This window comes from Rhinopithecus roxellana, chromosome 14 (genome assembly GCF_007565055.1).
Source record: "Rhinopithecus roxellana isolate Shanxi Qingling chromosome 14, ASM756505v1, whole genome shotgun sequence".
In the NCBI taxonomy this organism is placed as follows: domain Eukaryota; kingdom Metazoa; phylum Chordata; class Mammalia; order Primates; family Cercopithecidae; genus Rhinopithecus; species Rhinopithecus roxellana.
The window spans coordinates 131,834,995-131,846,486 of NC_044562.1; the positions used below are offsets into that span (position 1 = coordinate 131,834,995).

At 45.8% G+C, this 11,492-nt stretch overlaps 1 pseudogene across 1 annotated transcript; it reads left to right on the forward strand.

Moving 5' to 3' along the window:
- Window positions 1-7,081: 7,081 nt before the first annotated feature.
- LOC104662436 lies at window positions 7,082-7,951 on the forward strand (annotated as a pseudogene). The gene has a single exon (XR_004053072.1). The product of XR_004053072.1 is annotated as a phosphoglycerate mutase 1-like (transcript).
- The last annotated feature ends 3,541 nt before the right edge of the window (window positions 7,952-11,492 follow it).

An 11,492-nucleotide genomic window follows, 5' to 3' on the forward strand; every position in this document is an offset into this window, starting at 1 on the left:
ACTCTGTATCTAATTAATTGATCGAACTGGTTAACAACAAACAAGGCATTCATGCTTTCCCTTCCCAGGGCATCAGATCTGAAAAGCAAAGGGAGGAAGTTGGAGGGGTAGATATGGGGGCAGAGAGAGAAAGAGAGAATGCGGGAAAGAGGCAGCTTCCGCACCTCTGGCGAGGTGCCAATGCACTCACACCACCGGAAGGCTCGGTTGTCTGGAGCAGCAGGGGCCAACTGCCCACCAGACATTCATGCTCCCCTTCCAGAGACTGAGGTATGGCTGAAGGGCAAGAGTCCCACCAGAGTTGCAAAACCCAGGCTCCACACATCTCAGTGCATCATGTCACTCATTCCCACTGTGAAATAAAAATAAAAATCTTAAGCCCTTGACAGATTGAATGGGCTGCTCCTGGCCAAGGAGATCCCAGAAAAAACATTTAAAACTAAGAGTCCCAGCCATAGCCATGAAGAGACAGGGAGACTCCTCTGTGGATTCCAATTTCAATCAACTCCCTGATGCTGTCACCAGGGTCCCCTCCCTTTTTGCCTTTCTTTTTTTTTTTTTTTTTTTTTTTTTTTTGAGACGGAGTCTCGCTCTGTCACCCAGGCTGGAGTGCAGTGGCCAGATCTCAGCTCACTGCAAGCTCCGCTTCCCGGGTTCACGCCATTCTCCTGCCTCAGCCTCCCGAGTAGCTGGGACTACAGGCGCCGCCACCTCGCCCGGCTAGTTTTTTTCTGTATTTTTAGTAGAGACGGGGTTTCACCGTGTTCAGGATGGTCTCGATCTCCTGATCTCGTGATCCGCCCGTCTCGGCCTCCCAAAGTGCTGGGATTACAGGCTTGAGCCACCGCGCCCGGCCTTTTTGCCTTTCAATGTGATGGCTGACCAGTGTCACAAAGCTTTCCTATGACCCTGACAACAGACTGGTTCTGGCCAGTTTACAGAGGCTGTGCACTAAGTGCCTCTGGATCCTAAGTTTTACCTTTGGCATATAGGGCCTAATTTTATTATTTTTCTGTAATGTTAAGTCTCCACCCCAAGGTGAACATGGGATGCATGCAACATGTATGTTTGCTTATCATGCCTGCGCAGGACCCTTTTTCATGAATTTCATGAATTTCATGAATATTCATAATCGACCTATAACCTGTTAGGAAGTTAGGTTTAGCAAAACTCCTTGTCCTCCTTCCTTTCTCACAGTGCCTGCTTTTGGCCTCTGCCTGAGGCTCCACTCCCAAGCCTGCAGGTTGCACCTTTGTAGAAAGTTTTCCTTTCCAAATTTATAAATCCCGTGAGTTCTAAGTCAATTACCACCAATGGCATGAGACACGAGGTGATGTGGGTCACATCCACGGCAAGCTGCCTAAAACAGGGTCCTCTTCTTCACTCTCACTCTTGCTTTCTCTTGCTGCCAGATTAATGCAGATTAGCAGGATGGAGTCATCTCACCCCAGTCCAAGACACCAGTGTCTGATTCCCAGAATTGTACCTCACCTCCCTGAGGATTAGGGTAAACACAGCTCCCCCTCCCTGCCCCCATATGAGCTGCTCCAGCCTGAGCGCTCATCTACCCACCTGATTTCAATCACCATCTACTGGCTGACAATTCCCACGTGTGCGTGGAGTCCAGACTCCACACACCTGTGCGTCACATGCCCCCTGGGCTATCTCTGCCTGCAGGCACCTCCAATTCCACACAATGCTGCCTAAGTCAACCCCTTTCCTGTTGCACATCCCACATCATCCACACGGGCACCAAAGCCTCCTCTTCCTCATCATGCAGACCCGGATTCCATCACCTTTGCATGTTAACTGCCTACCCAGGTTAACTAGTCACCCAGGTTAACTACAACCCAGGTTGGGTCATCCCTGCCCCAATTCTCCATATCCCCCAACTCTTCCTTGTCCACTCCTTCTGAAGCCCTGCTGTATGTAACTCTGATATGACATCTGCCACCCTACACAACAACTACCTGATCACAGGGAGCACAAACTGTCACCCTAAAGGTCCAGGTCCACAGGCCCAATGCACAAAACCATCACTAGGGGCTACAACTCAGCCACACTGGCCTATGGGGGAAGAAAGCAAATAAAGACCAGGCATATTCCCACAGCCTCACTAACAGGGAAGGTCCCCCTTTCCTATCAGAGGGAGGAAGGGTTCGAAGTCAGCAGAGAGTGTGCCTGAGCAGGGCACATAGTGTGTACTATATGCCTGTGCCTAAGTTAACTGTGCAGGGAGCTGTACTTCTCATGCTTGGTGCATCCCTTGGCCATCGTGTGCAAGTCCTAAGTTAGCCAAAGTCTCAGGGGTCCCTGTGGGGACATCTGCCTAGCTGCCATGGTCAGGATCCTGATGCCCACAGGGGAGACCAGTTGAGCAGTCCAGAATGTAGAAAACTGAACAAGAGTGGTTCCTTTTAATTATTTATTTATTTATTTTAGCTTTATTGGATTGTTTTTTCTCCAATTGTATACATAGCACATTCTCACTCTAAAAAGAAAAGGCCAAACAGAACAGGAAAGTATACAGGGAAAGTAAGAATTGCCTGAAATCTCTCCACAGTGGCCATCCTTTCATATGTTTCTCTATGCAGATTTGGTATTTAAATGCTGATGTTTAAGATACCTAAGTGGAGATTTGTGTTGGGACAGTGACGTGGCTAACAGCATGTTCTCTGGAGCCACACTGCCCAGGTTCCAACCTGGCTCAATCACTTCTGGATTTGTGATCAGGGGCAAGTTGTTTGACCTCCCTGTGCCTCAGTTTCTTCACCAGCAAAAGCAAATTAATAGGGTGGTATTTACCTCGTATGGTTTTTGAGAGGATTAAATGAACATCCTATGAGGCAGGCACTCTAACTTCATTTTATATTTATGTTTGTCTTTTAAATACATCATCTGCTTATCTAGGCAAGCTCATCTGCACATTCAGGCCAGTGCTCAAGTGTTCAGTTCCTTTCCTGTCATTTCCTGTGGCTGTAAGAGGTGTCTAAAGCCCACTGCCCAACGCCCAGGCAATCCTGCCCCTGGCTTCCCATCTCACAGCTCCTCTCAGCTGCCCCTTGCCCATGGCTGCTGGTTGAAGCCACCCTTCCAGAATCACTGCCTTTCCTGTCTGCTCCTGTCCCTCTCCAGTCCCAGCCAGCTGGGGCACTCTGCAGCTGGGACACAGCCCTCCTGGCCAGGAAGCTCACTCTGTGAGCAGGCCCAGCCCCCAGCCACGTTGGCCCATCCATTCGCCTGGTCAGAGCCCCTCATTCCCTGTGCATACCACTCCCCAAACTGCACATCCAAGAACGACAAAGTCCCCTCCTGATGGACCCAGCCTGCGTCTCCACCTGGCCACTGAGTCTAGACACCGAGAACCCCCTCCCCCAACCATATCTCAATGTCCCCATCTATAAAATGGGACCATTGCATGCAAAGGCCTCCCTTCCACCCTGACACTGCACATCTGAGACTCTGTCCTGGCCTGGGACATAGATGCTAATTCTACTTTACACCCCTGGGAACACTGTCCTGCTTTGGGCCGTTGTCAGCTGGGCTTTCACCGGTCAACCCATGCTCCCCCTACCAAGCACGCATGCTTTCAGTCCGGGCCTTTCCCTCCTTGATCTCATTGCCCCCTCCCAGGGTAGGAGGGGGCAATGCACGTGGCCTTGCTTTGTACAGGTGCAGGATTAACAGAATGGATTCAGCAACTCAGCAAGGTGAGCACACCCCGGTGCTGTACGGTGCTTTGTTGTTTGAGGAGGGCGGTGGGTGGCTTAGATTTTTTGGTGGCAAGTTGATTTTTTAGATTATCGGGTGCTAAAATTAGACATTGCAGTATGGGCAATGCCTGTGCTCAAAATGCCCCCTTCTGGCTTTCTAGCTGCTAAACAGCACTCTCCGTGCCCCTGGCTTTCCTGCTTTGGGTTGGTAGAAGATCGGGCATCCTGGGCCGGTTTCCTCAGAATACTCCTGAATTCCTTCAGAGACTGGGAAGGGACCCATCCCCGCCAGCTGCAGACTCAGCTGGAGTTGGCTCAAGCTTGTCTTCCTCACAGGCGTAAGCTAGTGGGATTTTTCCTGCTGGGCCTTTTCTGCTAATTGTTCTTTATTGACGTATCACTGACATACGGTAAAGGACACAAATCTTAAGTGTGCAGCTCAATGCATTTTGACACATTCACACACTCACGTGAGCATCACACAAATGCAGTGAGAGTATTTCCATGGCCACACCAAGTCCCTTTCAGTCACTCTCCCAGCCCCTGCTCAGGCAACGATGGCTCTGATTTTTCAAAATTCAGTGAGATTATACAGTGTGCTGTCCTCTACGTCTGACTGCTTTCTCTCAACAAAATGTTTCTGAGACGTATCCATGATTTCATGTATCACCACTTCCTTTCTATCAATGAGTAGTATTCCATTGTAGGAAGGTAACATGGCTTGTACCACCCGTTGGTAGAAATTTGGATTGTTTCCAGTTTGAGGCTACAGTGAAGAGATGCTATGGAAGTCCTTGTGCGTGTCTTTTTATGGACATAGTCACTCATTCCTGCTAGGTATATTTCTAATATTGAACCTGTTGGATCATAGGGTAGTTATATGTTCAACATTATTGAGATGGAGCAAGGACCCCTAAGACCCATCGTAAGGGCCCATGGGGTCATCCCCAAGCATGGAAATGAAGGAAAATCTGAGTCTCTTCAAGGGAAATTGCAAACATCTAGCTGGCCTTGGGAGGTAAATGAGAAATCTGATAAAGAAGAAGGCAACAGCCGCTTAAAACAATCACCAAGGAAGTTAGAGACACAACATGTTTGGTTCCTATGGAAATTAAAATCACATCTTGAAACATGTCCCTTAGTTGTTTTCCAGAAATGTGGGCTACCGTGAGATGGAAAATGCTGACTGCTGTCATGCAGACCTCCGAGAAGGAGGAACTAGGGACTGAACTCTGACCATAGTGCTTTGTTCTAAATTTCTTCCCGGCCGGGTGCTGTAATCCCAGCACTTTGGGAGGCTGACAGGGGCAGATCGCTTGAGTTTGAGCCATCATGGCAAAAACCTGTCTCGGCCAAGCACAGTGGCTCACTCCTATAATCCCAGCACTTTGGGAGGCCAAGGCAGGCAGATCACCTGAGGTCAGGGGTTCAAGACCAGCCTGACCAACATGGTGAAATCCAGTCTCTACTAAAAATACAAAAATTAGCCACGCTTGGTGGTGGGTACCTGTAGTTTCAGCTACTCAGGAGGCTGAGGTGGGAGGATGGCTTGAGTCCTGGAGGTAGAGGTTGCACTGAGCTGAGATTGTGCCTGCAACAGTAAATAAACAAATATTTCTTCCTGAGGGCCCTGAAGAGAGTCATGCCCACAGGTCGCAATTTAATATTCCTTTTTTCTGACCTCAAGTTTTTAGACAAAGCCTCATTTATTTAACCAACTGCAAATCAGAGAATCTCTGAATCCATCTATGACCTGTAAGCCCCCACTTCAAGATATCCCACCTTGGCCGGGCACAGTGGCTCACTCCTGTAATCCCAGCACTTCGGGAGGCCAAGGCAGGTGGATCACAAGGTCAGGAGATCAAGACCATCCTGGCTAACATGGTGAAACCCTGTCTCTGCTAAAAATATAAAAAATTAACCGGGCGAGCCTCTGTCTCAAAAAAAAAGATATCCCACCTTTTTGAGCCTAACCAATGTATAACCTCAATGTACTGACTAACAATTTTGTTTGTTACTTCTGCTTTCTTGCTATATACCCCTGCCTTTGAAAGCCCTTATTTGCAAGCTGCTGGGGAGTTTGAGCCATGAGCATTAACTGCCCAGTGCTCGCTTGGCACCATGCAATAAATGCCTCACTTTCTCTCACAGCAAATCTCAATGTCAGCTTTTGGTTTTGCTGTGGACCCAAGTTTGGTTTGCTACCATTATCAAAAACAGCCAGATAATTTTCCAAAGCCATTGCACCATTTTATATCCCCGCCAGCAATGTGTGAGATTTCCAACTATTTCACATTCTTATTTTAGCCAGAAAAGGGGATGCATGGTGGTAGCTCATTGTGGGTTATTTTGGTTTGGGGTTTTGTTTTATTTTGTTTTGTTTGCATTTCCCATGACCAATGAGAATGAGCACCTTTTCACATACTTATTAGTCATTCTAATATCTTCTTTTGTGAAGTGCCTGGTGAAGACTTCTCCCCATTGTATAAACTGGGTTATTTCTTTTTTCTTATTTATAGTCATTTATCACATATATTTGTATGTGAGTCCTTTGTCAGACGTATTTGCAAACATTTTCTCCAGTTTTACAGTTTACCTTTTCACTTCCTTAGTGGTGTATTTTGATAAGCAGACATTATTAATTTTTATAAAATTTTTAGGTGAAAATAAATCTCTTTTTTTCTCCTATCACTAGGTTTATGGCTGAGGCCCCATAACAAAAGGCAAATTAACAGAAGAAAAACATATACATTTTAAATGACACAGAAGTCTCCAGAAATGAAGACTCAAAAGAAAAGGTAAACTTGTGGATTTTTTATGCTAGATTAGATAAAGATGTGAATAGGATGAAGAAGTAAGATTGGATGGAGGGGGTACAGTCTAATGGTAATAAACTAGCGGAATGTAGAAGACCTGCTTGTTCAAATTCTTCCCTGTGATAAGGATGCTCCTTTCCTCCAGATATAGGAAGGGCACATTTCACATGAGGTTCTACGACCTGCTTCAGGGGAAAAGGATGAGGAAGGTCAAAGGGTGACTTTCCCGCTTCTGTACTTTGCTCACATGCCAAAGTGTCATATTTTGGTCCTGAATTCCTTTTACCAAATTCAATTTACCAATTTCTCTTTTCTGACTAATGCCCTTGTGTTCTGTTTAACAACTATTTGATTTCCATGAGTTCATGAATATATTTTCTGTCTTTTGTTCTAGACACTTTACCTGTCACATTTAGGTTTCCATTCATTTTCAATTAATTTTTGTGCATAGTTTGAGGAAGGGGTTAAGGCTCATTTTGTTTTCTCCAGTTGTTCCATCACTGTTTATTGAAAACAAATCTTGAGTCGGTGCTGCATCCTCAGCCTGCCGCCATGGCCGCCTACAAACTGGTGCTGATCCGGCACGGCGAGAGCACATGGAACCTGGAGAACCGCTTCAGCGGCTGGTACGACGCCGACCTGAGCCCAGCAGGCCACGAGGAGGCGAAGCGCGGCGGGCAGGCGCTGCGAGATGCTGGCTATGAGTTTGACATCTGCTTCACCTCAGTACAGAAGAGAGTGATCCGGACCCTCTGGACAGTGCTAGATGCCATTGATCAGATGTGGCTGCCAGTGGTGAGGACTTGGCGCCTCAATGAGCGGCACTATGGGGGTCTAACCGGTCTCAATAAAGCAGAAACTGCTGCAAAGCATGGTGAGGCCCAGGTGAAGATCTGGAGGCGCTCCTATGATGTCCCACCACCTCCGATGGAGCCCGACCACCCTTTCTACAGCAACATCAGTAAGGATCGCAGGTATGCAGACCTCACAGAAGATCAGCTACCACCCTTGAGAGTCTGAAGAACACTATTGCCAGAGCTCTGCCCTTCTGGAATGAAGAAATAGTTCCCCAGATCAAGGAGGGGAAACGTGTACTGATTGCAGCCCATGGCAACAGCCTCCGGGGCATTGTCAAGCATCTGGAGGGTCTCTCTGAAGAGGCTATCATGGAGCTGAACCTGCTGACTGGTATTCCCATTGTCTATGAATTGGACAAGAACTTGAAGCCTATCAAGCCCATGCAGTTCCTGGGGGATGAAGAGACGGTGCGCAAAGCCATGGAAGCTGTGGCCGCCCAGGGCAAGGCCAAGAAGTGAAGGCCAGCCGGGAGGATACTGTCCCCAGGAGCACCCTCCCTGCCTGTCTTGTCCCTCTGCCCCTCCCACCCGCACATGTCACACTGACCACATCTGTAGACATCTTGAGTTGTAGCTGTGTTATGCCCAGACTGTTTATTCCCCGAAGAAGACCACCAGAGTCCAGAGTCAAAGCCAAGCGGCAAGGATCTTTAATGCAAGTTCGAACTTGGTCCCTCCGTTCTACAACATACAAGAGGGCCCCGAACAATGCGTGCGCTCGCTTTTTATAGCCCGATGTAAATAGGACTTGTAAGGTTACAGAGGAACAAGGGAATTCTTTAGGTTACAGCATTACAATTGGTTAACATATTAAATTATACATTTAGCAGTGATCTATTGGTTCCCGTGCTTTCAGTAAAACTACAAACAGCTGTGTCGTTATCAGGGATTTTTTCCAGGTGGTGTTTTTCTAAAGTTGAGATATATGGTGGGACGTGTTTGTACTGGGCTCAGGAAGTTGAGAGATATGAGAGATATATGGTGTTTGTACTGGGCCCAGGAAATTGAGAGATATATGTTGTTTGTACTGGGCCCAGGGCTGAGGAATGTGCCTGATTTCTTTCAGCTGCAGATGGGGACCGGTGGCTCCCATTTTCATTTTAGCCATTTTGTCTTCTGCACCCACTCCCTTCGTACAATCTAGTCAGAATAGCACTTCTAGAGCATAGGTTCTCAGTCCAAGCTGTGGAAAACTCCCCTTATACAACAGAGTTTAAAGGTAGTAACTTGGGTTTTTGTGAGTTCTTTGTTTACTAAGGACTTGTGGGGAGGAACCATGCTAAGCCATGACCAATGAGGAGAAGCAACAGAGCCTGTTGTCCCCAGGAGCCAGTCCTCTGCTCTTCTGCAGTCAGGCCACTGCCTGGGAGCTCTAGTCATTCCAGTGGAGGATGAATGTAACCTGCATGGTGATGTGACGGCTGTTTCCTCCCTGACCCTAGAGGACCTGGCTCTAGAAGTTTGGGATCAATCCTGAATTTAGTTATGTGTTACATTTACTTTTATTTAAAAAGTATAGTATATATAAATAATACAAAACAGTAGCCCTTCTGGGGTTTCTTGTGGCGGTTGAAATAGTCCCACATGTGGTCATCAGAAAATAAGCCATTCCTCATACCAGTATGGGATCAGTTCCTCGACCTCTGAGGGGCAGGAGTGCTTCCTGCTGTGTGTGTTAGAATCCCTTCCTGCCTTGTTTCATGGCAGTGAAACGCCCCTTGGTCCTGTCCAAGTGTCTTTCACTGATTTCCGAATCATGTTCTAGTTGCTTGGCTCTGCCACATGGGTCCAGTGTTCACCTGAGCATAACTGTACTAAATCCTTTTTCCAGATCAGTATAATAAAGGAGTGATGTGCAATGAAAAAAAAAAAAAGAAAAAGAAAACAAATCTTGGCTAGACAAGTGGCTCACACCTACAATCTCAGCACTTTGGAAGGCAGTGGCGAAAGATCACTTGAGCCTAAGAGTTTGAGGCTGCAATGAACTATAATGATGCAACTGTACCTCAGCCTGGAAGACAGAGCAAGACCCTGTCTCTACAAATTAACAAATATTAAAAATAAATTTAAACAAAAAGTATTTTCTTGCTTTGGTGACTTTGTTGAAAATCAGTTTACTGTATATGTGTGGGTCTATTTCTTTTTTTTTTTTTTTTTTTTTCTTGAGACGGAGTCTCGCTCTGTCGCCCAGGCTGGAGTGCAGTGGCCGGATCTCAGCTCACTGCAAGCTCCACCTCAGGGGTTTACGCCATTCTCCTGCCTCAGCCTCCCGAGTAGCTGGGACTACAGGTGCCCGCCACCTCGCCTGGCTAGTTTTTTGTATTTTTTTTAGTAGAGACAGGGTTTCACCGTGTTAGCCAGGATGGTCTCGACCTCCTGACCTCGTGATCCGCCCATCTCGGCCTCCCAACCTTTATATATTTATTGCAATATCCTTGCTAGACTTTGATATCAGGCTTATGTTGCTCTTATAAAAGAAACTGGGAAATATTTCCTCGCATCTGTTCTCTGAGGGAAAAAAATTGTGAACAATTGGCAATTTTTTTCTTTCTACAATGTCAGGGAGAATTCATCAATAAAACCATGTGGACCTAGAGTTTCAAAACTCAGAACAGTTTTTCATGTGGCTTTGATTTTTTTAAGATTTTTTAGCACTATTCAGATTTTCCATTTCTTGTGTTGGTTTAGGAAATTGTATTTTTCAAGAAATCTGTCCGTTTTCCTTTTTTTTTTTTTTTTTCTTGAGACGGAGTCTCGCTGTGTCGCCCAGGCTGGAGTGCAGTGGCCGGATCTCCGCTCACTGCAAGCTCCGCCTCCCGGGTTCACGCCGTTCTCCTGCCTCAGCCTCCCGAGTAGCTGGGACCACAGGCACTCATCACAATGCCCGGCTAATTTTGTTTTTGTATTTTTAGTAGAGACGGGGTTTCACTGTGTTAGCCAGAATGGTCTGGATCTCCTCACCTCATGATCCACCCGCCTCGGCCTCCCAAAGTGCTGGGATTACAGGCATGAGCCACCGCGCCCGGCCCCATTTTCTTTAAACTGTCAAATTATTAGCATAAAGTTGTTTGTAATAATAGTTAATACGTTAATATCCCTGAAAGACTGTAGGATCTGTATTTTTTTTTTTTTTTTTTTTTTTTTTTTTTTTTGTCAGTAGTCCTAGAAATTGACAATGTTGCATCTTACCAGAGCCCTGGGTTCTGGAAAATAGCAATCATTAAGAAATCCTCTTACTTTTTGTATTCCAGAAAAAGACTTACTGCAAAGAAACACCCCTCCCTATATAATTTCCCCCATATGACTCACAGATGCCACCTTGTTCACCTATGATGAGGTCAAACACAGGCACTCCAAATTCCCACTCTTTGCCTCATAAATTATTAAACTATTTGGTCCCCACTGTTCAGTCAGAAGAAAATGCTTGTTAACCTAACCTTAGTTAAGATTCTGTCTTTCTCCCAGGTCCCAGAATTCTCACTCACCTCCACTATGAGCCAACATATAACATACAGCCCTTGCTTAATGGCCTTTCTCAAGAGTAGGCTGACCTCAGGATAAAACATCCTCTAACCTATTGTCTGATCATCTTCCCTCCAACCTGTAATCCTATTCTTCCAATTCTCACACTCTGGGTTCCTTCCAGGTTTGTTTACTCCTCCTTATAAAAGAAAAATCCTTTTCTGCTTAACCTTTGGGACCCTTACAGGTCTCACGGTGAGAGCATTCTCCTTAATGCAATAGTCTCTTCCCCCTCTTGCAATAATCTTTCAGTTGAAGTCTCTTCTTATCTAAATTTGGAGTTGTTTTTTTTTATTTGACAGAATTCATCAATTTTACTAATCTATTCAAAGAAACAACTTTGGCTCTGTTAATTTTATCTGTTGTTGATTTGTTTTCCGTTGATTTCTGCTCTTAATTATTTTCTTCTACCTTCTCTCTGTTTCATTGTTTCTTCTGTTTTATGACTTACTGAGATAAAAACTTAGATCGTTTAGTTTAAAACCACTTTCCAATTTAATATATTCACTTAGTGCAATAAACACACCCCTTTACATCCCACAAATGTTCATACTTTGTGTTTACATTTTTGCTTGTTTCAAAAT